This window comes from Microtus pennsylvanicus, chromosome 12 (assembly GCF_037038515.1).
Source record: "Microtus pennsylvanicus isolate mMicPen1 chromosome 12, mMicPen1.hap1, whole genome shotgun sequence".
Taxonomy (NCBI): Eukaryota; Metazoa; Chordata; class Mammalia; order Rodentia; family Cricetidae; genus Microtus; species Microtus pennsylvanicus.
The window spans coordinates 42957113-42979810 of NC_134590.1; positions in this window are offsets into that span (position 1 = coordinate 42957113).

The following is a 22698-nucleotide window of genomic DNA, read 5'->3' on the forward strand; positions in this document are numbered from 1 at the left end:
CATATTTTTGCTAGGTTTAAACAAGATGGATAACCTGAGGAAAACCTGCTGCCATTCAACCAATTTGTTAAAGTAGAAATTATGATGAAATGTATTACACTACCTGTTTCAGAAGCATATCTTGTTACCTAAGACTGAAGGCTTTGTATTGCTCTGTTCATTCTTTGTCATACATAAAGACATAATAATCGGACTGGGTTAGAGTGATCAGACAAAAATACAAGTGAAACATAGCCAAAGTATGTCAGGGTATGAATGTTCTCTGTTCTGGTAATAAAATGTCAACTCTTATAATAGCGTTATATCTACTTGTAGCATATAATTGAATAAATACAGGAGAATGAGTTAAATTAGTAATTCATCCCATATGTTGCCATAGTAGCATATGCATTTTCAGTTATGTTCCTTTAGATAGCTATCAAGTAGATTTATGAGAAAAATATTTTTATTTATGTATTTGTTATAAATTTTGCTATAAGCATATACTAAATTTATTTATATATCTGTCATATGCCCATACAAATATACATGCAAATCTAGAGAGGATAAGGAATATGGGCACGTTTTATTGCCAAGTCATTTAATGTGGATGTTTTTTTAATGGGGGCAATTGTATTAAGAAATCAAAGAAATATTTTGGTGTGGTTCTCTCTGTAGCTCCAGTTGGCCAGGAACTTGTCCTGTAGACCAGGCTGACCTCAAACCCAGAGATTCTCCTGTCTCTCTGTCTCCTAGGTGCTGGGATTAAAGACTCACACACCACTGCCAGGCTACTTCTTAGAATAAATTGTATTTTCGAATAGATTAAAAATCTTAAATTCCTACTAGTGAAAAGAAATTAGAAAAACAAAACCCAACAAATTGGTAGTCATTTTTGCTGGCTAACAATACACGACTAATGTTTTGATATTTAAATTATTACACAAAATATTATATATAATTGTAACAAAGACAATGTTTTTCTAATTATATTCCAGACAAATTTGCAAAAATAGCCAATGCCCAGAAATCACTGATTGGGAAGTTATCATCACAGTACGGAGATAATAGTTGAAAATTCCATTCTTTTGGTATAAAGGATGGGCTGCTTGTATTTTTTTCTTTGGGACTTAAAATATGAGTTAATAATGTCTGTGAGTCTCAGATAATTTTTTAACAAATATAGTGAAAGTAAGGTAAACTGGGAAGAGCTGACTGTCTGCTTGCTTACCAGAAGTTTTGCATGTTGGGAGAACATCTTGTATTATTTGGAGCATATCCATCATTAAACAGAAATGAGGAGACTTGGATACACAACTGTGCTCACACCAAATGGTTACATGTATTAAAGACACTGTAACCATCTGGACTCAAGATGGGACCCAGAATGTTGCCATTTATCAAAGTGTAATTCCCATACAATATTTTCTATATGCAATTCAGTGTTGATAAAAACATGACTGTTTTCAATTTGTCAAAGTGGGTTTCAGTACCAGTATAATAGGTATAGGGTGGGGAGACAGATTACAATAGAGAAATCCACTAAATCATTTTGCGTGTATGGAGTAGGAGATACAGAGGCACATAGTACTTACTGCCAAAGAGGCACTTAATGGTATTCAAAACAACCACGGTTGGTTGATTTGTGGAAACAAAAATAATAATGTGTGTTATACAACACTATGTTCTATATTGAGTTTTGAATCTCTGAAAACTGATAACTTTTTACTTATCTTTCTCTTAGTAATTGTCTATCATGAATCAATGCATAACAGACTTCCAATGACACATAAATTCTCGGCAGCCATCTAAACACTTTCTATTCAACAGCATTTCAAAACTAACCCTGAAAAGAATGTTGTATTCTTTAATTTTGTAACAAATATCAAAAATTTAAAAATATTTATTTTAATTCATATAAAAATAAGTATATAATGAATATTCCACATGTTTAGAAGAACATGAATGTTTACACATATTAAAAGGGATGATTTTTAAATGATAATTGATTCTAGGGACGTCTCATACTCTAAGAACATGAATCTTCAATCATTTCTCTTTACAACTTTCTCAGGATGTCTATATTTGTTATAACATAAAATGCAAATCATTACAGTTAATTTCAGGTCCAGTCATTCTAATATAAACTAAATTATTCCAGGCATAGATATCTATATACTTACTAAATATTTTCTTTGAAACATGTGCAATGAAATAGTACCTCTCAACACTTTCCCTCAAAACATTCCTTAACTATAAGTTCTTCTAGCAACTGGGAGCAAAACATCTTGGAGATACCAATTAAGTAAAGCTGATATTTGTTATAAATGTAGCAATTGAAATTGTTAGAGTGGTCTCTCATTTCCTGTCCTTCATCTATGCATTACTTATTTTATCTTTTACAAATGATTCCTTTAAATTCTGGATCCACCCATGGCATTCTCCCAAATGAAGTTCTCATTGGCTTCTCTTATTAGGAAGAAAACACTCAGAATTCCTGGACTTTTATATCCCAACTTTTTCTGGGCCCTCCTGCCTTCTTGGCTCATCACTAATCACCATTTTCTTCCTGCTTAGTTCTTATCACACTGAAATAAAAAGTAAAAATAACATGTCTCCTATGAAAATGTTTTATACGTGGCCCCACTCAAATTTCAGAGGCTTGCTTATTTTAAGTTTTTCAATAAAAGTACTCCACAAATAGAAAACATAAACATTATCTAATTTTTGTCATTATATTACAGTGTACACCTAGACAGATAGACAAATATTTATGGACATAATTTATTTACTTAATAATGATATCAAATAAAATGTAAGTATCATGTACTCAATGGTATTATACACTTTAGAATAATAAACACCTTTAAATAAATAATAAAACACAACTTAATAGAACTTATTAAAATCTAGCTTTAGACAACTATTATATATCAAAAGAAAATATAAACAGGTTTTAAAACAAAAATATTAATGAGGAAAAGTTTCAACAGCATATATAAGAAAAACAGAAAGACCAAGAACTTTGAAATTTGTCCTGAACTTAGTGCTGATCTTACCATTCAAACTAACAGCAATGTTTATCGACTTGTCAGTCCCCCAATGCTGACAATCGTCGTAACACTCTTTGTCTTCCTCTAATTTGCTGATACAGTCAATACTAATATTCAAATGTACTAATATTGTCAAATTCTCATTATACTTCCTGTTATTGCAGTATACTGCAGTTACTTTCTTACTGGCCTACTCTAGCAGACGCAAGAGCAGATTCTTTTTTTTTTTTTTTTACCATAGATAACTAGTATTCTGTAAATATTCCACACTGGAGAACCCAGTGCTGGTGTGGAATCAGAATTCTCTTATATTTGCATGACTTTCTAATCATTTTTTTTTAATTGAAAATGACTTTTTGAATCTCTGAATGATCCAACCATTTCCAGATCCACACATGTCAGTGACTGTGGTGCTCATTTTACTGAATGTCATAAGGCCTTCTTCTGGGAATTATGATGCACTGTGGATTTGGATTTGGGTTTCAGTGCTCCTCATTGTCAGCTGTGTTGTCTGGTATGTGACGGCTGCCACCAAATGATCAAAATCCCAAAGGGTGAATCAAAGTCATCTCTATCATCACACAAGAGAAAGTCAGAAATAGGATTAAAAATAAAAACCTCAACTGAAGCTAGTTACTGATAAGAAAACTCTATTATCACCTGCCATTATTACTAAAGCTAGGATGAGGAGTTGGCATGGCTTGTGGATTTTTTTTTCCAACTCATAATTGCTATTCAAATTTGAGAGTCTTTTGTTAAGATTAAAAAGAAGACTCTAAAATTGAAATTTTTAAAAATTTTAATGACACTTTTATGAAGTATTATGGGAAATGTATTAAAAGAAGAAACAATCTTAAATGCACATGCCTATACAAACAACGTACACACACACACACACACACACACACACACACACATGAATGTAAGAATTTGTTGGATTGTATTATTGATTTGTTCAAATTTCAAGAAGTGTTCTATTTGGTTTAAATGAGAATTTCTTTGCTTTTGTTGCCTAAGGTCTCCCCAGCACAATTTCACTGGCTGCCTCTCCAGGTAATTGTCAACTAGCTTCTCTGGTCTTTTGATTCAGGGCCCTCCAGCCCATTGGTATCTCCTGTCCTTGTCCAGGGCAAGTGTATTCCACCCTCAGGGCATCTGTTTTGCTTGAACTTTCTGCCTGGAGCACTTTCTTAGATTTGCAATTGGAAATTTCAGTTTGTTTTACATTCTTCTCCCCTCTCGCTCAGCTATCAGCTTTTAATAAATTTGACTCACAGAGTCCTCTTGAAGATTCCACTCCAGAAGCTCTAATTTTTAAATTATATTCTTTCATTTTACAGTTTTTCAAAACTGTATCGGGTCTGAATGCAGGATATATTTAACTTCTTTATTAGTCTATGGCACAGTGTTTGTCTTGTCCTAGAGCAATATAAACTGAATGAGCACAGTTTATTGTATTCCTGTTTGTATGACAATCATAGCATGTCCAACATGGTCAAGGTTTTCAAGGAAGCCTTAAATTATATTTATTGCATGAATTGAGGAAATGTACAAATAAATGAACAGAAAGAACACGTGACAAATAAAGGCATGAATACAGAAAGAAGCAAGATGAAAATGTGTTCTAAGACAGAACAAATTACAATAAAAATACAAATATTTGTACCCTTATTTTAGTACATTTTTCTTGCGTATTGTATTGTCATTGAAACTAAATAGGTGCTTGCCATCGACAGATACTGAAAAGGAATTTAAGGCATATTTTCTGCCTTCTTGCAACATTCTTTCTTAAAAGGAAGGTGTATGTGTGTCTGTATGTGTACATATATATGCATACATGTGCTTCTTGATAATAACACTTTGATTTTATGATATTAAACATTTATAATATTAAAGCATAATGATTATTACATGTGACAATAACATATATGTGTGTGAGATCTCTTCAATATCTTCCTCCTTCCTGAAGGAAAGGAAAAATATCCATGTGATAACACCACAAAGAAGCCTCAATAATTTTCTATCTTTTGTCTCTTTGTAAGCTTTCTTATTTTTTGTTTTGTTTTCCTCTTTATTTTAAATGGGTTGAGAAATTTATAAAGATAAGACTTTATTTTTGTTCAGAGATCTGATCTGAATGGGGACTATACCCATCATTGCGAGCTTCATGCTGGTACACTTAAAAAATTGCTCTGGATATAACATGGTGAGAGAAAGTGTAGGCAGGGAGACCTTGTAAAATTGGCTCACATAGCTGTTCTCCATTGCATTAATGAACACAGTAAATCATTGATCATATATATATATATATATATATATGTCCAGGTTATATTTCAAATATTACTAATATGTCTAAATTAAGAATGATAAACCATATACAGATAAGATCATATCCAAAATAATAAAGTGCCTTTTCACAGGGGAAGTCTCTACTCATTCTCATACCAGCTAGAGTTTCCCTATGAGTTTCCAGTTGAAATCTACATTTGTTTGTAGAGTTTCCAGTGATGAACCAGACTGTCAACATCATATTAAATTACTCTAATGTCTCTAAAATTGAATGTGGGCTTACTAGGAGGTCTTTGGAATTCTAAGCACAGCCCTGCAAAGGAAAACATATTTGCACAATGCCATCCTTTCCTCTTGTTTATCTATCATCTTTGCTTATTTGACAAGTAAAAGCCTGGGCCTATCAGAGAATTCTGGTTTGTTAAAGGTTTCCTCAAACACTATGTTATAGAACTACAAAATCCTGCATTAAACCTGAACTCAGTTTTTTTTGGATTTGTTTGCTGTGTGTATGTTTGTAATCTCAAAAGAAAAACAAATAGATGTAGTGACCAATTTTATCTACTAGATCAATCGACTGTTAAGATCACAATTTCTATGAAAAGTATCTGAATTATCTGTATAATGAACTGTCTGTTGAGTCAGAAAGGAATATAAAATTAAGAAAATTAATCTCTTAGAGAAAACCAGGAAAGTCCTTAAACAAAACATCTCTTTCATACCTGAAAATTTAGTCTGAATAATCTATAAATAAAAATATTGACAATGAAAAAGCATGAAATGTACTTAGTACAGTTTCTCAGGATGGTTGATATAGGAATGAAATCTGGAATAAATGGTGAAATCTGTGTATTTCTACCCTTAGTTCTGAGTTTAGAACTTAGAATTCCAACAAGAGTGGTCTTTACCAAGGGAAGGTAACTAGATATAGTGCCTGGTAACAAACTAGGACAGTTAACAAGACATGAGTAGAAAATGGAATTCTAGCTCCTTCCTTCCAGGTAGACATAGAACATCTCTATTACTGGGGCTGTTAAATCTGCTTCAAAGGAAGTGTGTAAACGTCTCCTCGGTTTTAAAATGTTCCTTGTAGGGAATGGGATCTCAAAAGGAGAGCTCACCTTTCTACTCCTGGTGAGGGAGGAATCATATGTGGTGAGAGTATGTCTGCTCATCTTTCTTACCCTTAGCAGATGAATCTGTACCAAATCAGGGTTGAGCATAGACTTCTAATCTTTAAGGAATGTAAATTATTCTTTAACTAGAGATTCACATCTTTAGGAGAATATACATAACTCAAAAAAATCAGTTTGATATTTTGTGCACTTTTTTGTAAGTTATTTTTATATGTATTTATTTCATTATTTAATAAATCATTTTTTAAATTTAATAAATCCTTTAATAAAAGATTTATTTATCCTTTATCTCTTTTATATACCTTCTTATTGCTAAATGCAAACACATAGAGAATGATATACAGAGATAGAGAGGAAAGAGAGAAAATTTTTTCAGTGTTTCCCATAATTACCTTTAGAAATCTAAGTGATCACTTTCTTGTCACAGGATGCTATGAACCTTGTGAAAAGTAATGAATCAATGAGATTCTGTTACCTTTGTATCATCAGAGCTGTCATTAGCAGAGCAGGAACTAAACAAAGGTTCTTTGAAGAGCTTAACGAATAAGTAAACAAGCACTGCTGATGCTTTGATTATCACTGCTGAAGATCCTCATGTTTATTCCTATCTATGACACTTTCCGTATAAAAAAGGCACAATCCCTAGGAACAGCTCCCACATTCTATGCCAATATCTGAGAGCCTTTCTAGGCTTGCATGTTAGTTAGGAATCAGAACTGCATATATCGCAAGAGAGCATTCATTATAAAATCTCACACATGTTAGAGAAGAAACTCATGGATCTCATATACACTTACCGAATTAGAGCAGGTGCCAATTCTTCATTGGCAGGTAGTTTTCTTATAAGGTCCATGGTAAAGAGCTTAAAATATTTCTATAGAAGATGCTGTATTCTAGGATGATTCATAATTAAGATCATGACTTGCTAAAGGAATGTGAGTAACGAAGCAGCCAAAAATAAAAAATTTATTTTCTCAACTATGGAGAAATTCTTCCACATTGGCGGTGAATGGATGACTCACTGGTTTTGAGCTTGTATTGCTCCTGTAGAGGAACCAAGTTCTGTTCCCAACACACACATCAAACAGCCCACACCCATGTTTAACTTCAGGTCTATGGGATCCAGTGCCTTCTTTGGCCCTCCAGGGGCACATTCATATGTGTGAAATCAAATACAGACTCAAACACACATAATTAAGTTAAAAATCTTACTATACTTAAGACAGTTTGAAACAAAATAACACTGAAAGTATTAGCTGTTATATTTTTAATTGTTTTATTTCTATTGTTTATTTCCGTATTTTTATTTTCAAAATAAAAAAAATTATAAAAGTTTCTATCTTTCCTTTCTTTCCTCTAATCCTTGCCATATATCTGTCCCTTATGTTCTCTCAGATTCATGGCCTCTAATTCTTTAATTGTTGTTACATACACATGTATATTAATTCCTAAATATATAACCGCAACATTCTGAGTCCTTAAAATGCTAATTGTGTGTATATAATTTCAGGACTATTGAGGAAGAGGGTGTAGAGAGATTGTTATAGCCAGAGAAGCAGAAAGTATACTTTGAGATTGGGTGTCCTAGACATATTAAAATATAAATCTAATCAATTTCCTCAACACAGCTCTCTATACAAGACCTGAAAAACTTCAAGAAGCACTGTGTTTTAACAAATATTTTAGAGAACTCTGTAAACTTATGAGTGCTGATTTTAAAAACAAGGACTTCTTGAATTTTGCATGCAAATGTATGGAAATAGAAAACACTATCCTGAGTGAGGTAAGCCAGACCCCAAAAGAGGAACATGGGATGTACTCTCTCATATTTGGTTTCTAGCTATAAATAAAGAACATTGAGCCTATAATTCGTGATCCTAGAGAAGCTAAATAAGAAGAAGAACCCAAAGAAAAACATATAGGCATCCTCCTGAATATTAGCCTTCATCAGGCGATGAAAGGAGACAGAGACAGAGACCCACATTGGAGCACAGGACTGAAATCTCAAGGTCCATATCAGGAGCAGATGGAGAGAGAGCACGAGCAAGGAACTAAGGACCGCAAGGGGTGCACCCACACACTGAGGCAATGGGGATGTTCTATCGGGAACTCACCAAGGCCAGCTGGCCTGGGTCTGAAAAAGCCTGGGATAAAACCAGACTCGCTGAACATAGCGGACAATGAGGACTACTGAGAACTCAAGAACAATGGCAATGGGTTTTTGATCCTACTGCATGTACTGGCTTTGTAGGAGCCTAGGCCGATTAGATGCTCACCTTACTAGACCTGGATTAAGGTGGGTGGTCCTTGGACTTCCCACAGGGCAGAGAACCCTGATTGCTCTTTGGGCTGACGAGGAAGGGGGACTTGGCTGGGGGAGGGGGAGGTAAATGGGAGGCGGTGGCGGGGAAGAGACAGAAATCTTTAATAAATAAATAAATAAATAAATAAATAAATAAATAAATAAAACAAACTTGGTCTTTTTGATATGTGATCACACACTTCTTCCTTTAGCGTTCAACCTCCTCCCACATACAAATTTAAGCACTTAAATAAATAAGCGCTTTACAATTATATTAAAAAGTATTCTTCTAGTGATCTTTAATAATAAAAAATTAGATACGTGGTGTCTTTAAACCCCTGTAAGGGGCTGAAGAGATGGCTCAGTGGTTAAGAGCATTGCCTGCTCTTCCAAAGGCTCTGAGTTCAATTCCCAGCAACCACATGGTGGCTCACAACCATCTGTAATGAGGTCTGGTGCCCTCTTCTGGCCTGCAGACATACATACAAATAGACTATTGTATACATAATAAATAAATAAATATTTAAAAAAAAACCCTGTGAGCTGAATAAGTTAATATGCTACAGGATAAGGAAACTGTTCTAGTGATTTTGAAATTAGAATATATTCCGGTACTTTTATTCTTACTTAACTCAATAAGTAAATTTGAACCTAATATTAACTTCATTCAATGGCTACAGGAATAAACAAACTGTACAAATTTGTATCATGTGAGTGCATGAATTCAATGAAATGTAAAATGATAGTTTTAAATAAAATAATTTTCACCTAAAATGCATATATATAATATTTTACTTAATTAATTTACATATTTTACATCCCAACTGCAGTTTCTCCTACCTCCTCTCCTTCCGTTCCCTCCTGCACCTATCCTTTGAACCCTCCCAAACCAGTCCTCCTATATTTCTGTTCATTAAGAAGCAGGCTTCCCATTGGTATCAGCAATGAGACTAAGCACTTACCCTTGTATTTAGGCTGGGCAATGCAAAGGCTGGGCAAGGCAAACAGTATAAGGAATAGTTTCCAAGAGCCAGCCAAGAATTAGAGATTAGAGACAGACCCTGCTCCTCTTGTTAGGAGTTTCACAAGTAGTCCAAGTTACAAAGCGCTCTCTCTCTCTCTCTCTCTCTCTCTCTCTCTCTCTCTCTCTCTCTCTCTCTCTCTCTCTCTCTCTCTCCATACATAATACATCTATGTATAGGGTTTAGGTCAGTCCCAGATAGGCTCCCTGGTTGTGCGTTCACTCTGTGAGTTCCCATGAGTTAGGTTAGTTGTTTTTGTAAGTTTTCTTACACCTCTGGCTCCTACAATCATTCCTCCATCTCTTCAGCAGGATTCCTCTAGCTCAGCCTACTGTCTGGATGTGGGTCTCTGCAGTTGTTTCCATAAGTTACTGAATGAAGGTTCTCTGATGATGATGGGAGTGCTTACCAATCCTATTACAGGAGATGGTTAGTTCAGGCTAGGTATGTACAATTGCTAGGAGTCTTAGCTGGGTTCATCCTTGTAGATTTGTTGGAGACTCCCGTGTATCATGTTTTTACCTGACCCCAAAAAGGCTCACTTTCTGGTCATCTCTTTAAGTACTCTACCTCCACTTAAGACATTTCCCTAAGTGTCCTTCAGCCATCTTAGATTCCTCTGTTGAGAGTTCTCTGTTTAGGCATGTACTCCTTTTTTTATAGGATTATTTGTTCTTTTGATGACTGATTTCTTGAGTTCTTTGTATATTTTGGAGATCAGACCTCTGTCTGGTGTGGGGTTAGTGAATATCTTTTTCCATTCTGTAGGCTGTCGTTTTGTCTTGTTGACTATATCCTTTGCTTTTCAATTTCAGGAAGCCCCATTTATTAATTTTTTCTCTCAGTGTCTGTGCTGCTAGGGTTATATTTAGAAATTGTTCTCCTGTGCCAATGTGTTCAAGTGTACTTCCCACTTTCTTTTCCGTGAGGTTCAGTGTGGCTGGCTTTATGTTGAGGTCTTTGATCCATTTGGACTTGAGTTTTGTGCATGGTGATAGATATGGATCTATTTTCAATCTTATCCAATTATGCCAGTTCCATTTGTTAAATATGCTTTCTTTTTTCCATTTGATATTTTTTCTTCTTTGTCAAAAATCAGGTGTTCAAAATTGTATGGATTAATATCTAGGTCTTCAATTTGGTTCCATTGGTTATCAGTCTGTTTTTATGCCAATAACAGGCTGTTTTCAGTACTGTAGCTCTGTAGTAGAGTTTGAAGACAGGGATTGTGGTGCCTCCAGAAGTTCTTTTATTGTACAGGATTTTTTTTTTTTTGGCTATTCTGGTTTTTTTGCTTTCCCATATGAAGTTGCATACCATTCTTTTGAGGTTTGTGAAGAATTTTGCTGGGATTTTGATGCATTGCATTAAATCTGTAGATTGCTTTTTGGTAAGACTGCCATTCTTACTATGTTAATTCTACCTATCCTAGAGCATGGGAGATCTTTCCACTTTCAGGTGTCTTCAATTTCTTTCTTCAGAGATTTAAAGTTCTTGTCCTACAAGTCTTCCACTTGTTTGTTTAGAGTTACCCCGAGATTTTTTATGCTATTTGTGGCTATTGTACAGGGTGATGTTTCTCTGATTTCTTTTCCAGCCCTTTTATCATCTATGTACAAAAGGGCTACTGATTTGCTTTTAATCCCAGGACTCAGGAGACAGAGGTAGGTGGATCTCAAGAAATTTGTTCACATCCCTTAGATTTTCCTATTTTGTGGAACATAGGTTTTTGAAGTATAACCTAATTATTGTCTTAATTTCTTTGATGTCTGTTGTTATGTCTCCTTTTTATTTCTGATTTTGTTAACTTGAATATTATTTCTCCTACTTTTAGTTAGTTTGGATAAGAGCTTGTTTGTCTTTTTTTATTTCTCAAAGAACCAATTGTTTATGTCATTGATTCTTTATAATGTACTCCTTGTTTATATTTTATTGATTTCAGGCCTGATATTGATTATTTCCTGCGATCTACTCCATTTGTATGTGTAAATTTTTTTTCTAGATCTTTCAAGTATGCTGTTAAGTCTCTGGTATGAGAATTATCTAATTTCTTTATGTAGGAACTTAGTGAATCCCAGGAAGTCTTAACTTTTTTCTGTGTTTCTTCTTTGGCTCAGCATTAATTTCATAGAGAGTTGTTCAGTTTCCCTAAGTTTGTAGGCTTTCCATTGTTTCTGGTTTTCTGAAACTCAATTTTATTTGATAATGATCTTATAGGACACAGGAATTATTTCAATTTTCTTGTATCTGTTGAGACGTATTTTGTGACTAAGTATGTAGTCAATTGTAGAGAAGGATCCATGAGGTACTGAGAAGAAGGTATATAATCTGTTTTTTGGATGAATCATTCTTGAGATAGTCTTTGTTTCATTTAAAATAAAACATCTGTTACTTTTGCTATTTCTCTGTGAAGTTTTTCTATGGATGACCTGTTCTTTACTGAGAGTGAAGTGTTAAAGTCTTCCACCATTAATGTGTTAGATTTGATATGTAATTGAAGATTTATTTATATTTCTTTTACAAATGTACATGTTTCTGTGCTTGTAGCTTAGATTTTCAGAATTGATACACCATCTTGGTGGATTTATTCTTTGATGAATATGAAATATCATTTTCCATCTCTTTTGATTAATTTTGATTTTAAGAAAACTATTTTGTGAGCATTATGATATTTATACCAGCAAGCTTCTTGGGTTTCTTTGACTGGAAAATCTTTTTTCAACCCTTGTTTTGAGGTAAGTCTGTCTCTGATGTTGAGGTGTACTTCTTTTTTTATATATTTATGTAATTTTTATTTAAGTATAATAACAAAATGCAAGTTAGGAATATGAATAGGGGGATATGATGAAGTGTTGAATATAACTCATTATTTTTCTTATTTATTTTTTTATTACTTTAAAACACACCAACCAAAATTCCTACTCTCTCCCTTCCTCTAACTCCCTCCACATACCCTCAGTCCTAAGAAAGTGCAAGGTACCTGCCCTGTGGAAAGTGCAAGGCCCTCACTACTACATTTAGGTTGAGCCAGGTATACATCCATAGAGAATGGGATCCTAAAAAGCCAGTACATGCAGTAGAGACAAATCCCAGTGCCACAGTCAGTGGCCCCTCAGTCTGCCCCAACTGTTAACCACATTCAGAATGACTAGTTTGATCCGAACTCATTCACTCCCAGTCCAGTTGGATTTGGTGAGCTCCCATAAACTCAGGAAAACTGTCTCAGTGGCTGAACCCCTCATAGTCCTGACTTCCTTGCTCATATTCTCCCTACTTCCACTCTTCAACTGGACCTTGGGAGCTCAGTCCAGAGCCCTGATGTGGGTCTCTGACTCTGTTTCCATCTGTTGTTGGACAAAGATTCCATTACGCTATTTAATATAATCATCAGTCTGATTACAAGGCAAGGCCATTTTAGGCACCCTCTCCTCTATGCTTAGGGTCTTAGCTGCAGTCATTTTTGCAGATTCCTGGGAATTTTTTTAGAGCCAGGTTTCTTGCTAACCCCATAATAGCTCCCTCAATCAAGATATCTCTTTTCTTGCTCTCATATCTGTCCTTCCTTCATCTTGACTATCCTATTCCCTCAAGTTCTTCTCAACCCTCCTCTTCTCCCTTTCCTTCTACCTCCTACCCCCATGCTCCCAATTTTGTCAGGTGATCTTGTTTTTTTTTTCCAATTTCTAGGTGGGTCTATATAAGGTTTTCTTTGTGTTTAACTTATTACTTAGTTTCTCTAGGATCATGAACTATAGGTTCAATGTCCTTTGTTTATGGCTAGAATCCACTAATGAGTGAGTACCTACTATATTCATTTTTGGGTGTCTGGGTTACCTCACTCAAGATAGTGTTGTCTAATTCCATTCATTTGCATGCAAAATTCAAGATGCTATTGTTTTTTTACTGCTAAGTAGTACCCTAATGTGTAAATGTGCCACACTTTCTTTATCCATTCTTCAGTTGAGAGACATCTAGGTTGTTTCCAGGTTCTGGCTATTACAAATAATGCTACTGTAAACGTAGTTGAACAAATGCTTTTGTAGTATGATTGATCATCTTTTGGGTATATTCCCCAGAGTAGTATTGCTAGATCCTGAGGTAGATTGATTCCCAATTATCTGAGAAACCACCACACTGATTTCCAAAGTGGTTGCACAAGTTTGCATTCCCACCAGCAATGGATGAGTGGTTCCCTTACTCCACATCCTTTCCAGCATAAGCTATCATTAGTATTTTTGATCTTAACCATTCTGACAGGTGTAAAATGTTATCTCAGAGTTCTTTTGATTTAAATTTCCCTCATAGCTAATGAAGTTGAATTTTTCTTTAAGGATCTTTTGGCCATTTGAAATTCTTCTGTTGAGAATTCTCTGTTTAGCTCAATACCCCATTTTTTAATTGGGTTACTTAGAATTTTACTGTCTAATTTATTGAGTTCTTTACATATTTTGGAGATCAGTCCTTTGTCTGATGAGGGATTGGTGAAGATATTTTCCCATTTAGTAGGCTGGCTTTTAGTCTTATCGACTGTTTCCTTTGCTTTAGGAAGCTTTTCAGTTATGTGGTCTGTGTCTGTTTGACAGAAATCTTCAGTTTCAGTGATGGCTGTTGCAGAGCTGTTGGATTCCTCTGGAATTAAGAGCAGGGCCTAACAGTTATGCTGGTATGGGAGATATGAGATAGGAGGGGGCAGTTCCCAGGACAGAAAAGCCACTCACTCTTTGTTGCTGGTGTGGTCTGTGACTCAGTGGTATAAATTTTCTGGGGTCTGTGAGCAGGGTCCAGGTCCAGCAGGACCAGTTACTATCTGTGACATTTAGGACGTAGAGAAGGGTTCTGGGCCCAGAGTTCAGGGAGAGGTGCAGTTCTGCTGGCAGGTGTGTCACTCAGCATTTCTGGGTTGTATGGTCTGGGTTTTCTTGGCAGAAGTTTTCCAGTCTGCCTAATGTGGTCTGTATGTTACTGGTGGAAGTCCACTGGGATTGGGGATGGGGGTCCCGAAGGATCTTGGTTAGGGACATGAACGTGAAATTTTAATAAATTAATTCGCTTTCCCTAATTTTTCACTGTTGCATTTGTCTATTTTCTATATTGATATTCTTGCACCTTTGCCTCGCTGGGCTTGAAGGAACTCCTATAATCAACCACAATTTATTCTGACAGTTAATATAGTACTTAGTTGGGGGAATGAATTACCTTTATTATGCAAACCAACCAGTCTCAAGAATAAAGCCCTACAATCCTAAACATCTCACTGTTTGATCTCCTGACTGCAACTCAGTGTCTTTCAAAATGATTCTAATTGTCCAGGTCAGATCTTCCTCCATCATTCCCATCCTAGGCTTCCTGATTCACTTCTCTCTGACTTGTGCTTTCTCACCATATAGCCTAGAGTGGTGACTGACCTAAGACCCCTTGCCCTATGGATTTGTAAAGGTAATAAATTTTATACCCACCCCATAACATTCATTTTCATGACTATGAATCTTACACCAAATTAAAGCAAGTCAGAAGTATAATAAAATTATTATATAACAGAACTTTAAGGATGTGAAATGATACAATATAAAGAGTTCATTTTAAATTACCTAGCACATTTGCATCAGGAGATGCATATTGAGTGATTATATCACATCAAAAAGTACCACAATATCCTGATTATTTGTCAAAAATGAAACACATAACTATAAATTTATTACTTAAAATAATCTAGTTTAAGAATTTGAAATATATTTGGGTAGAGAAACTTGCCTTATCAATATTAGCAGGCAGCAGTGGCTGTTAAGAGAAGGAGACTAAATTTTATATAGGGAGATACCAATCAGCTCTACATATTTTACATACCAGTAACAATAATGATCTCAGTAGGTTTTTTTTTTTTGTGTGTGTGTATTATATATGTAACAATAGTGATTAATGGATAGTGTATGAGCTCGAGAGAGAATGGAGGATGGAGGAATACTTTGTTTAGTGTTGGTGTTTTTATCTTTCTTTCCTTTTAGAGGGTGGGAGTACTGGGCATTGAAGTCCTAATCAAGAAAAAAGATCTTTTTTTCTCACACTCACATCTTTCCATCACTGGAAAATTACTTAGTGTTTCAAAATGTTTTCTTATGTGAATAGTGGATCACAATGAAATATACATGATACTTGTCTTAGAAATGAGTATGCAAAATGAGTTCCAGGCCAGCTAGGGTTATTACACAGAGAAACCCCGCCTCAAAAAACAAAAGAAAGAAAGAATCTCTTGTAAACAAGAAAAAGGACAAGAAAAAAAAAACAGGCCAACTTAAAGTACAAGGGGGAAAAATGTACTCTTTCTCTGATGAGTCTAGGTAAAGTCTGTTGACAGCTGAGAGTTAAGAACTTTAGCAAAATAGCATCATTTTATGCAAGAATTGTCTACAAAATTTGATTTATATAGAAATATTTTTAAGAAGTATAAAACCTGTAGTAAATTATATTCAAAACCTTAGAGCATATGGCCTTCCAGTGATTGCATCTAGAAACTTAACTTTATTGTAGTTTTGCAAGTTACCCCAATTTTAGTACTAGATACTCTCTAACCCTTGAACATACCTGCAGCCCATGGTTTTATTTCAGTAGAATGCATTCTCATTCAAGCTACCTCAGAAGTCAATTGATAAACTTGATTATGGAAATGGGAAAAGAGATACAAAGCTGGTTTCATTATATCCCTTTGGGCAAAGTAACCACAAAATTCTAAATTCCTATATATAATTAGTAATAAGGTACTTGAGTAAAACACTCTCTAGATGACCTTAGATATATTCTGTTCTTTTCTTCAGCAACTTTGTAGCTAGTTCTATGTCAACTTGATAAAAAGTTTGTGCTATGTTTGGAAGAAAGACTCTTAATTGACATGCAGATTGGCCCCAGGACAACCCAGAAGTGTATTTTCATAGATGATGACTGATGTGGGAAGACCCAAGTCATGGTAGGCAGTGTTGTGCCAGGAATGGTGGTCCGGAACGTTCAAAGAAAGCTGGCTGAACAAAGGTACCATAATCAGCACCTGTCTATGACCTCAACTTCTGCTATAGATTCATGCCCTGCTTGAGTAGTTCCTTTTCTGAATTTAATGATAAACTGTGACATGGAAGTATATGTCAAATAAAAACTTTACTACCCAAGTTGTTTTAGTTTGAGTGTTGTATTACAACTGTAGAACCCCTATTAAAAGTTTTAGGTTTATATGCATACTAAAATTTTTATTTTAATAAATTCCAACTATGCTTCAAAGTCACTTATCAGGGAAAATCTTTCTATAGTTAATTAAATAATCATGTATCCCTGAGTAGAGAAGAGAAATCCTTAGGCTTCTGGTGGTAGTTCTGAGTTATGGCTCTTTTTGATCCACAGGTAAGAGAAAAATGAAGGAGGGAAGAAAGGCAAGAAGGAAAGGAGGGAGAAAGAGAAGATAAGCAAAGAAAGATAATGGGGGGAAAGGGTAAGATGCACCATTGATGCCTAGCTGTCTGTTACATTTTCCTAACAGCCATTCTCCTTGGAAGGCATCTGAGAAGTAGAAAAATTTGAGCCTCTTTTCTACCTCCATATAAAAGACAGCAAAGAGTGACAGCACCAGTAGGCTTTTTATTATCTTCTCTCTCTTATGACACTTTACACTGGATGAGATTTTAGTCAAAATGTGAGACAAGGATGGCATTTTCCTCTTACAGTGGGGGAAAAAAAAATCAAGTGTCAGTCACTGATGGCACTTAAAAAGCAACTTCTATTGACTGACAATTTTTAAACCAATATTACTTAGCCCAAGGAGTAACTGAGATATCAGACTTCTACGTTAAGACTGTGGTTTAGAAACTCCAGGAGGTTGCCATGCTCTTGCTGTTTAACACATGTAAGTAAGGGATCCTACAATGCTGATGCTCAAAATCCCTTTTCATTCCACTAAATCCCCTTACCAATTCCTCTCCTGGGCTGAAGTCTCATGGCCACTTTGGTCTTTTGAAGATTGTTTTTCTGACTTACATCCAGGAGAATCACTCCAGGCCAAGACGGGCTCTTGTAAGCGCCCTAGTCAAGGGGAGCTGCCATTCTTCAGCTGAAGGCTGGATTGAGCACTGTTGGTGGCAGCTATTCTATAGCAAGAGTAAACAAGCCCACAAGAACAGGCTGAACTAGGAAAGTACTTGGAAAGGATGCTTAAAAGAGAAGATAATGTTTATCTGGTCCTGCAGACCTTGCTGTGCTTGTTTCTTTTTTTTTCTGTTATGGAGTATAGCAGTGATTTATAAAAGAATCTACAATTTCCTTAAAAGATTGAAGAGCTATTGAAAACTGCTGCATTTCATAACAATACTTCTGTGACCTTGATATTTGAAAAGATTTTCAGATTCCTTTGAAATTATGACATATTTAGAGGAAATTAGCATGACAGATAAAAGTCAATAAATTAATTTTGTGATTATGAAGGTATTGATTTTTAAGAATTTGTCAAGGAGTAAGATAATTTGATCAAAAATGTTCAGAAGTGAGAAACACATTTAGGGACTCAAAATATAGCTCAGTTGCTAAGGTGCTTGTTTAACATGTACAGAACACAATATTTGATGCCCAAATTAGATATTTCTGGTATGCTGCAACAGGCCTGTGATTTCAGTACTCAGAAAGTGAAAGAAAAATGATCAGAAGTTCTGGGTCAATCTCCTTGGCTTCCTGGTAAAGTTAAAGCAACCTGGGTTGGATGAGACTCTATCTTAAAAGTGAATATTCCTATTTTATGGAATATTGAATGTAAGGCTTAATATACACTTTTAGTACTGACTGTTCACCTAGTAGATACTAGGAGCCAAGTTTCCTTCATGTATGAGAAAATATACACCGTATACTTTTATGTTAGAAATAAAAAGTACAGTTTCTAATAAAATAAATTACTTTTGTAATAGTGGGAAGACATAAATGTTTAAGTCAAATCTTTGCAAGCCATAAACTTTTTGTAGTATAAATCACAGAATATTTTGCATTCATATCAAAAAAGAAGTTTGAGAAATTATCTTAAATACTATGATAGCTCTCCTAGATATCTTTCAAGAATGAGTCTTTTTTTTAGATTGTCTGTTTGTATTTAATCATCAATTAATTTATCCTATCTTGTGTTTCAAGATAACCAAGCAGCATTACCAAACAGACAAAGCACTTCTTTGAATATAAAATGTCTCCCAAACTCATGATTAAAAAGTTGATCTCATGCTATTGAACCAAATTATAGACACTGGACCATGGATAATTGCATTACCAATGCACTACTCTACCAATGGATTTATTAGTGAGAGGTAGAAGAAAACATAACCTGGGTTAAGGAAAGTTTCTTGTCCCTGCCCATAAACTTAGTCCTTCTCTGTTTACTAGAATCAAGTGATATAGTGATATTTCATTTGTATTTTAATAAATAAAGCTTGCCTGAACTTCAGAGAGTAAAACAGCCTTACAGACAAGGCAGTGGTAACACACACTTTTAATCCCAGTAGTCATACTAGTTAGCCATAGAAACTGGGAGGTATTGGCACACAACTTTTATCCCAGCCCTAGAGAGGAATATAAATGGGAGGAGACAATGCTCAGACATAGTCTCACTCTGAGATTCCTGTAGGCAGGATGGCCATTTCAGGCTGAGTAGAGGTAAGAACAAGTGACTGGATGTTCTGTTTTTCTGGCCTTCAGGTTGAACCCCAATATCTGTCTTCAGATTTTATTAATCATGCTACAAAGTGAGATGTATTGTTCTGTTTTTCTTCTTGTATTTTGCTATTTATCCTTTCCTCAGGCACAAACCAGTGGGGATGCTATTGCCGTGAATTAAATATTATATGACTATGAACCAAAGTTAACCCTTACATTCTTGAAGTTGTTACATTCAGATATCTGTCATATGAACAATAAAAATATCCCCACATATCCCACATATCTTCCCTACATCCTCATCTGTTTTTCTTAATGCTCTTTCTCACTCTATCTTTAGAAAACAAGCAAATATAACAAAAATTTAATTTATGGAGCTAACACCATCTTTGTTACTCTACAGAGCTACAATAATAAATACTATATGGTATTGACATATAAAGAGACATGTTGTTCAATAGAATAGAATTGAAGACCCAAATATATATATATTTGTGTGTATATATATACACACACACACATTTGAACACCTGATCTTTCGATAAAGAAGCAAGAAATACACACAGTGGAAACACACACACATCACACACACACACAAAAAAACACTATATTCAACAAATGTTGATGGTCAACTTGATATCTGTATGTAAAATACATTTAGATCTATTCTTATCACCCTGCACAAATGTCAGTGCAAGTAGATGAAAGACCTCAACATAAAGCCAGATGCACCAAACCTGACAGAAAAGAAAGCTGGAAATAGCCGTGAATGAATCAGCAAAGGAGACAACTCCCTGAATATAACACCAATGGCACATACACTAAGATCAACATTAATAAATAGGACTACATGAAACTTAAAAGGTTCTGTAAGTCAAAGGACATCAATAATCAGAGGTAGTAGACGACAGAGTGTGAAAGACATTTTTTACCAACTTCACATTCGTTAGAGGACTAATATCAAAAATATACAAATAACTCAAGAAAGTAGAATATTAAAAACAAACAACAAGAACAAAAACCAATGATGCAATTTAAAAATGGAGTACAGAACTAAAGAGAGGAAGTTCAAATGTAACTTTGATGGATTTACCTGCTCTTTAGACTATTATCTTATTTGGTTGCCTTGTTAAGCCTCCGTGCGAAGGGTGTTGCCTTGTATTATAATATTGTGCTATGTTGTGTTTGGCTTCTGTCTCTCGTAGGCCTGCTTTTTTCCTAACAAGAATGGAGCAGGAATAGATCTAAGAAGCAGAGAAGGTTATGGGAATTGGGAGGAAGAGAGGAAAGGCAAAGTCACAACTATGAGCCATCCTAAGACGTCTAGCAGTAGTGGAGAAGCCTAAACTGGCTTTCTTTTGTAATCAGATTGGTGAACACCCTGACTTTCATTATAGAGCCTTCAGCCATCAACCGATGGAACCAGATGTAAAGATTCACAACCAAGCACTATGCCTAGCTCCAGAAATTCATCTGAAGGGAGGAAGAAAGAGATATATGAGTAGGCAAGTCAAGATCATGAGGGAAAAATCTACAGTGACAGCTTAACTAATCTCATGGAAAATCAGGAACTCTAGCCGGACAGCTGTGCAGCCTTTATAGGGCTGACTGGACCCTGAATATATGGAAGACAGTGGTGAAGATTGGACTGTCTGCGAGGCACCTGACAATAGGACCAGGAGCTGTCCCTGATGCATGAACTAGCTTATTGGAGTTCATGATCTATGATGGGATGCCATGCTCAACTTAATGCAGTGGAGAGGGGCTTGGTCCTACCTTAACGTGACAGATTTTGTTGGCTTCCCATGGGAGCACTTACCCTTTGAGAGGAGAAGATGCAGAGTGGGCTGGGGGAAGAGATAGGAGGGAAAAGTTGGAGGAAGAACTGCAGATGGAATGTAAAATGTAATTAAAAAAATAAACTAAAACAAAAAGGAAGACATTACAAAGAGGAAGAAAAAAGCAAGAAAAAAAGGAAGGAAGGATGAAAGGAATGAGGAAGGAGGGAGGGGTAAAGCTTGAATATATTAAAATTGCAGAACTAAATTCTCACTAGCTAAGTCTGACATCTTTTTCATCATCTTACTTCAACATTCAATTCATTGAATCTTTATAGACATTGTATTAATGATTTGTAGAGTTTATCAGTCTTATTCTTTGAATCTCTGTGTAAAAAATATTGTTCAAAGCTGGGTGGTGGTGGCCATATCTTTAATCCCAGCACTTGGATGGGAGAGGCAGGTGAATCTCTATGATTTCTGGGCCAGCTTGGTCTAAAGAGCTAGTTCCAGAACAGGCTCCAAAGCTACAGAGAAACCCGGTCATGGGGGGAAATATGTTCTTGTCTTGTTTTACATTATGGGAGGAACTGAGTCTTCCTCCTGCTTTTTCTTTTTTTGTATTTCTAGATAAAATCACACATAAAGGTTACAGGTGAGAAATTGCTGTTTTTAACACTGTCAGAACTTCTCTCACGAGCATGTGATTTGCCAGTTTGATATAGAGTCCGCCAGAACAATGTCATTGGCAATGTCTTTACTCTATTTCATGATATGGTTGGCAGTATTTAGGTACATTATTTTGGAGAGATACTATTGATAACACACATGAAAGAGCTGGAAACATAGTGATTATGCATTCTTGCAGTAAAGAAGAAACATTAATAGTGACAAGTTCCTGTCTCTACCTTACCCTCAAAAGTCATATGTTCATATTTTTCAAAGCCTTTTCAACTTTATTACATTTAATAGAGGCAATCAGTTTTCAAAGGTTCAAAATGTTGTATTAGCAGCATATTAAAACTAAATCTAAGGGCTCTGCCAAGACATCTTTAGGCAATCAGTAGTAGCTCATTTACATTTAATCTATTCCATTCAAATTTTAGCCCTGTCTTCTTTAATTCAGAAGATTTATGTTTATCTTTCAGTCATAAATACCCAGGCAGTACATAATAGCGAGGTCCGACATCTTCATAACCAAGTTGCTTTCTTCCCTTACCATCTACAGCGCCTTCCTGCCATTTTATTCCATCCCTGTTTGTTATAAGATGTGGGATTCATTCCATGGGATGGCAAATAATATAATGTGTACCCTTTATTTGTCCTTTTCCCACAGCTTCAAATAACAGAGTTGAGGATAATATAACAAGGCAGATAAAACCCTTCTACAAACCCATAAGCTTCGGTGAACTCTTCAACATTTCTCAAGTGCATTTCTCAAGTGTGTCTCAAGCTCTTCTTATTCCCCTTTCAGGA